This window comes from Oncorhynchus clarkii, chromosome 2 (assembly GCF_045791955.1).
Source record: "Oncorhynchus clarkii lewisi isolate Uvic-CL-2024 chromosome 2, UVic_Ocla_1.0, whole genome shotgun sequence".
NCBI lineage: Eukaryota > Metazoa > Chordata > Actinopteri > Salmoniformes > Salmonidae > Oncorhynchus > Oncorhynchus clarkii.
This window is the reverse complement of record NC_092148.1, coordinates 2,059,253-2,065,252: the sequence shown is the minus strand read 5'-3', so window position 1 is coordinate 2,065,252 and position 6,000 is coordinate 2,059,253. Positions and strand designations below refer to the sequence as shown.

General features: G+C 46.6%; 1 protein-coding gene across 1 annotated transcript in view; it reads right to left on the bottom strand.

Annotated features, from left to right (window-relative positions):
• Positions 1–6,000, bottom strand: part of LOC139419375 (F-actin-uncapping protein LRRC16A-like) — a 211,833-nt gene that overhangs the window by 100,010 nt on the left and 105,823 nt on the right. The gene's annotated exons all lie outside the window — the stretch shown is intronic.

Here is a 6,000-nt window from a genome sequence, read left to right as displayed (position 1 = left end):
CCTTCAGCACTCCACACACTGGAACTGATTGGTACTAAATGAACCTTCAGCACTCCACACACTGTGGAAACTAAGTAACTCACAGCCTTCCTGAAGACAAACAATGTATACGAAACGCTTCAGTCTGGTTTTCGACCCCATCATAGCACTGAGACTGCACTTGTTAAGGTGGTAAATTACTTTTAAATGGCATCAGACCGAGGCTCTGCATCTGTCCTCGTGCTCCTAGACCGTAGTGATGCTTTTGATACCATCAATCACCACATTATTTTGGAGAGATTGGAAACCCAAATTGGTCTACACGGACAAGTTCTGGCCTGGTTTAGATCTTATCTGTCGGAAAGATATCAGTTTGTCTCTGTGGATGGTTTGTCCTCTGACAAATCAACTGTACATTTCGGTGTTCCTCAGGGTTCCGTTTTAGGACCACTATTGTTTCCGCTATATATTTTACCTCTTGATGATGTCATTCAGAAACACAATGTTAACGTTCACTGCTATGCGGATGACACACAGCTGTACATTTCAATGAAACATGGTGAAGCCCCAAAATTGCCCTTGCTAGAAGAATGTGTTTCAGACATAAGGAAGTGGATGGCTGCAAACTTTCTACTTTTAAACTCGGACAAAACAGAGATGCTTGTTCTAGGTCCCAAGAAACAAAGAGATCTTCTGTTGAATCTGACAATTAATCTTAATGGTTATACAGTCGTCTCAAATAAAACTGTGAAGGACCTCGGCGTTAATCTGGACCCTGATCTCTCTTTTGAAGAACATATCAAGACCATTTCAAGGACAGCTTTTTTCCATCTACATAACATTGCAAAAATCAGAAACTTTCTGTAAAAAAATCATGCAGAAAAATGTATCCATGCTTTTGTGCTAGCTTCCCTACACTGGCTTCCTGTCAAGGCAAAGGCTGATTTCAAGGTTTTACTACTAACCTACAAAGCATTACATGGGCTTGCTCCTACCTATCTCTCTGATTTGGTCCTGCCGTACATACCTACACGTACGCTACGGTCACAAGACGCAGGCCTCCTAATTGTCCCTAGAATTTCTAAGCAAACAGCTGGAAGCAGGGCTTTCTCCTATAGAGCTCCATTTTTATGGAATGGTCTGCCTACCCATGTGAGAGACGCAAACATCGGTCTCAATCTTTAAGTCTTTACTGAAGACTCATCTCTTCAGTGGGCCATATGATTGAGTGTAGTCTGGACCAGGAGTGTGAAGGTGAACGGAAAGGCTCTGGAGCAACGAACCACCCTTGCTGTCTCTGCCTGGCCGGTTCCCCTCTTTTCATTGGGATTCTCTGCCTCTAACCCTATTACAGGGGCTGAGTCACTGGCTTACTGGTGCTCTTTCATGCCGTCCCTAGGAGGGGTGCGTCACTTGAGTGGGTTGAGTCACTGACGTGATCTTCCTGTCTGGGTTGGCACCCCTCCTTGGGTTGTGCCGTGGCGGAGATCTTTGTGGGCTATACTCGGCCTTGTCTCAGGATGGTAAGTTGGTGGTTGAAGATATCCTCTAGTGGTGTGGGGGCTGTGCTTTGGCAAAGTGGGTGGGGTTATATCCTTCCTGTTTGGCCCTGTCCGGGGGTATCATTGGATGGGGCCACAGTGTTTCCTGTCTCAGCCTCCAGTATTTATGCTGCAGTAGTTTATGTGTCGGGGGGCTAGGGTCAGTTTGTTATATCTGGAGTACTTCTCCTGTCCTATCCGGTTTCCTGTGTGAATATAAGTATGCTCTCTCTAATTCTCTCTTTCTTTCGGAGGACCTGAGCCCTAGGACCATGCCTCAGGACTACCTGGCATGAGGACTCGTTGCTGTCCCCAGTCCACCTGGCCGTGCTGCTGCTCCAGTTTCAACTGTTCTGCCTGTGATTATTATTATTTGACCATGCTGGTCATTTATGAACATTTGAACATCTTGGCCATGTTCTGTTATAATCTCCACCCGGCACAGCCAGAAGAGGACTGGCCATCCTTCATAGCCTGGTTCCTCTCTAGGTTTCTTCCTAGGTTTTGGCCTTTCTAGGGAGTTTTTCCTAGCCACCGTGCTTCTACACCTGCATTGCTTGCTGTTTGGGGTTTTAGCCTGGGTTTCTGTACAGCACTTTGAGATATCAGCTGATGTACGAAGGGCTATATAAATTGATTTGATTTGATTTGTAACTTCTAGGTTAGACTACTGCAATGCTCTACTTTCCGGCTACCCGGATAAAACACTAAATAAACTTTCAGTTAGTGCTAAACACGGCTGCTAGAATCCTGACTAGAACCCAACAATGTGATCATATTACTCCAGTGCTAGCCTCCCTACACTGGCTTCCTGTTAAGGCTAGGACTGATTTGAAGGTTTTACTGCTGACCTACAAAGCATTACATGGGCTTGCTCCTACCTAACTCTCTGATTTGGTCCTGTCGTACATACCTACACGTACGCTACGGTCACAAGACGCAGGCCTCCTAACTGTCCCTAGAATTTCTAAGCAAACAGCTGGAGGTAGGGCTTTCTCCTATAGAGCTCCATTTTTATGGAAAGGTCTGCTTATCCATGTGAGAGACGCAGACTCGGTCTCATCCTTTAATTTAACTTCTTGGTGACAGGGGCAGTATTTTCACGTCCAGATGAAATGCATGTCCAAATTCAACTGCCTGCTACTCATCCCCAGAAGATAAGATATATATTATTAGTGCCGTGCTGCTGCTCCAGTTTCAACTGTCCTGCCTGCGGCTATGGAACCCTGACCTGTTCACCGGACGTGCTACCTGTCCCAGACCTGCTGTTTTCAACTCTCTAGAGACAGCAGGAGCGGTAGAGATACTCTTAATGATCGGCTTTGGTACCCTGACCTGTTCACCAGATGTGCTACCTGTCCCAGACCTGCTGTTTTCAACTCTCTAGAGACAGCAGGAGCGGTAGAGATACTCTGAATGATCGGCTATGAAAAGCCAACTGACATTTACTCCTGAGGTGCTGACCTGTTGTACCCTCGACAACCACTGTGATTATTATTATTTGACCATGTTAGTCATCTACGAACATTTAAACATCTTGGCCATGTTCTGTTATAATCTCCACACGACACAGCCAGAAGAGGACTGGCCACCCCTCATAGCCTGGTTCCTCTCTAGGTTTATAATCTCCACCCGGCACAGCCAGAAGAGGACTGGCCACCCTTCATAGCCTGGTTCCTCCCTAGGTTTCAGTTGCAAATGAGAACTTGTTCTCAACTAGCCTACCTGGTTAAATAAAGGTGGAGAAAAAAAAAAGTAGGATGATGTATCTCAGAGTCTGTAGTTTTCACCCAATCACTGATGGCATAGTGACACAGGTTCCACCACCACAACGGCCCTCTGCTTTCAGCAGTCCTCTTAACGTGAGCCAGACCACTCTCGTTTGGGCGTCCTAAAGCAGAGTTGATTGTCTGTCCAAGCATGTCAGGGAGGGTAAGGAACCATCCCCCCACCCACCCACCCCCTCTACTCTACTGTAGACACTGAACAGGGGGAAGAGGGAAAGAGGTCTGGAATGATGGCTCTGATTGAGAAGAGACCACAGGGTGGTCTGTAGAAAGGGAGCCGGGAGACGAAACCTACATTTAGGATTGATAAAAAATTCAACGAGAGCAACCGACTTCTGCACTGCTGCAAAACAGAGCTCCTGACCCAGTTCTCTGCTTTCTGTGGGGCCTGTTGATTCCTCTCTGCCCACCCATTCTCTGAGGGAATCAAGTGAATCAAATCAAATATATCCCTTCAGTTCAGGGCCTGTTGATTCCTCTCTGCCCACCCATTCTCTGAGGGAATCAAGTGAATCAAATCAAATATATCCCTTCAGTTCAGGGCCTGTTGATTCCTCTCTGCCCACCCATTCTCTGAGGGAATCAAATTAATTAAATCAAATATATCCCTTCAGTTCAGGGCTTGTTGATTCCACTCTGCCATCTCTCCTTTGTGTGAATCAAGTGAATCAAATCAAATATATCCCTTCAGTTCAGCTATGCAGAGCAGAGGGAGGTCAATAGTCTCTTCATCTGTTTACATTCATATGACAAACAGTGATCAGAATAACAGTACACCAGCGTTAGTACAACTAAGTGACATTCCATGTATACGAGAGACATTTCTGGTGGCCAGCATGCTAATTATGACCAACAAAGAGGGATTGTGTGAGGCAGGATGGTTCTCTTTTCAGGGGCAGAGAGAAATGGGATGGCACAGAGGACTGTTGTTCCCTAGGACTGAGGGAGAGAGAGAGAGAGAGAGAGAAGGAGAGAGAGAGAGAAGGAGAGAGAGAGAGAGAGAGAGAGAGGAGAGGAGAGAGAAAGAACAGAGAGAGATAATGAGAGAGGGAGAGAGAAGAGAGGAGAGGAGAGAGAAAGGAGAGAGAGAGAGAATGAGAGAGAGAGAGAGAGAGAAGAGAGGAGAGGAGAGGAGAGGAGAGAGAAAGAAGAGAGAGAGGAGAGCGAGAGAGAGAGAGAGAAAAAAGAAAGAGAGAGAGAGAGAGAGAGCAGAGAGAGAAAGTGAGAGAGAAAGAGATAGTAGGTGTGCTCAGAGTAAAGGACAGGAGGTCACAGTGGACATCAGAATACTGGTCCTCATGTTAGACTGAAGGATGTTAACACAGTACAGTGAGGGATGCTAACACACAGTACAGTGAGGGATGCTAACACACAGTACAGTGAGGGATGCTAACATACAGTACAGTGAGGGATGCTAACACACAGTACAGTGAGGGATGCTAACACACAGTACAGTGAGGGATGCTAACACACAGTACAGTGAGGGATGTTAACACACAGTACAGTGATGGATGTTAACACACAGTACAGTGAGGGATGCTAACACACAGTACAGTGAGGGATGCTAACACACAGTACAGTGAGGGATGTTAACACACAGTACAGTGAGGGATGTTAACACAGTACAGTGAGGGATGTTAACACACAGTACAGTGAGGGATGCTAACACACAGTACAGTGAGGGATACTAACACACAGTACAGTGAGGGATGCTAACACACAGTACAGTGAGGGATACTAACACACAGTACAGTGAGGGATACTAACACACAGTACAGTGAGGGATGCTAACACACAGTACAGTGAGGGATACTAACACACAGCTTGATGTACCAGTACACCCCCTGGACAGGACACTAGTCTATCTGCTGTATCTGTAGCAGCTTGATGTACCAGGACACCTCCTGGACAGGACACTAGTCTATCTCCTGTTTCTGTAGCAGCTTGATGTACCAGGACACCTCCTGGACAGGACACTAGTCTATCTCCTGTTTCTGTAGTGAGACAGCCTGATGTACCAGGACACCCCCTGGACAGGACACTAGTCTACCTCCTGTTTCTGTAGTGAGACAGCTTGATGTACCAGGACACCCCCTGGACAGGACACTAGTCTATCTCCTGTTTCTGTAGTGAGGCAGCTTGATGTACCAGGACACCTCCTGGACAGGACACTAGTCTATCTCCTGTTTCTGTAGTGAGACAGCTTGATGTACCAGGACACTAGTCTATCTCCTGTTTCTGTAGTGAGACAGCTTGATGTACCAGGACACCTCCTGGACAGGACACTAGTCTATCTCCTGTTTCTGTAGTGAGACAGCTTGATGTACCAGGACACCTCCTGGACAGGACACTAGTCTATCTCCTGTTTCTGTAGTGAGGCAGCTTGATGTACCAGGACACCCCCTGGACAGGACAATAGTCCACCGCAGGGCCTTACCCCCAATCTAACTCCTTAATGCTAAAGTATTTTGGAATGCAGAGAAATTTAATTCCCAACCTTCCAACCAACACGGCCATTAAGTCCAGAGGAGCCTGATGAATGCTTTCCTGTCACAGACTAGCAGACACATGCATCACATACCAGTCAAAACAGGAGCTTTAGTATCCCAAAAGACCTGCGCTGGTTTCTATGGCAACTTAGCTCTCAAACAAAGCTACTGGGCTGAGGGGCTCACCACTCTCTCTTTCTTTAT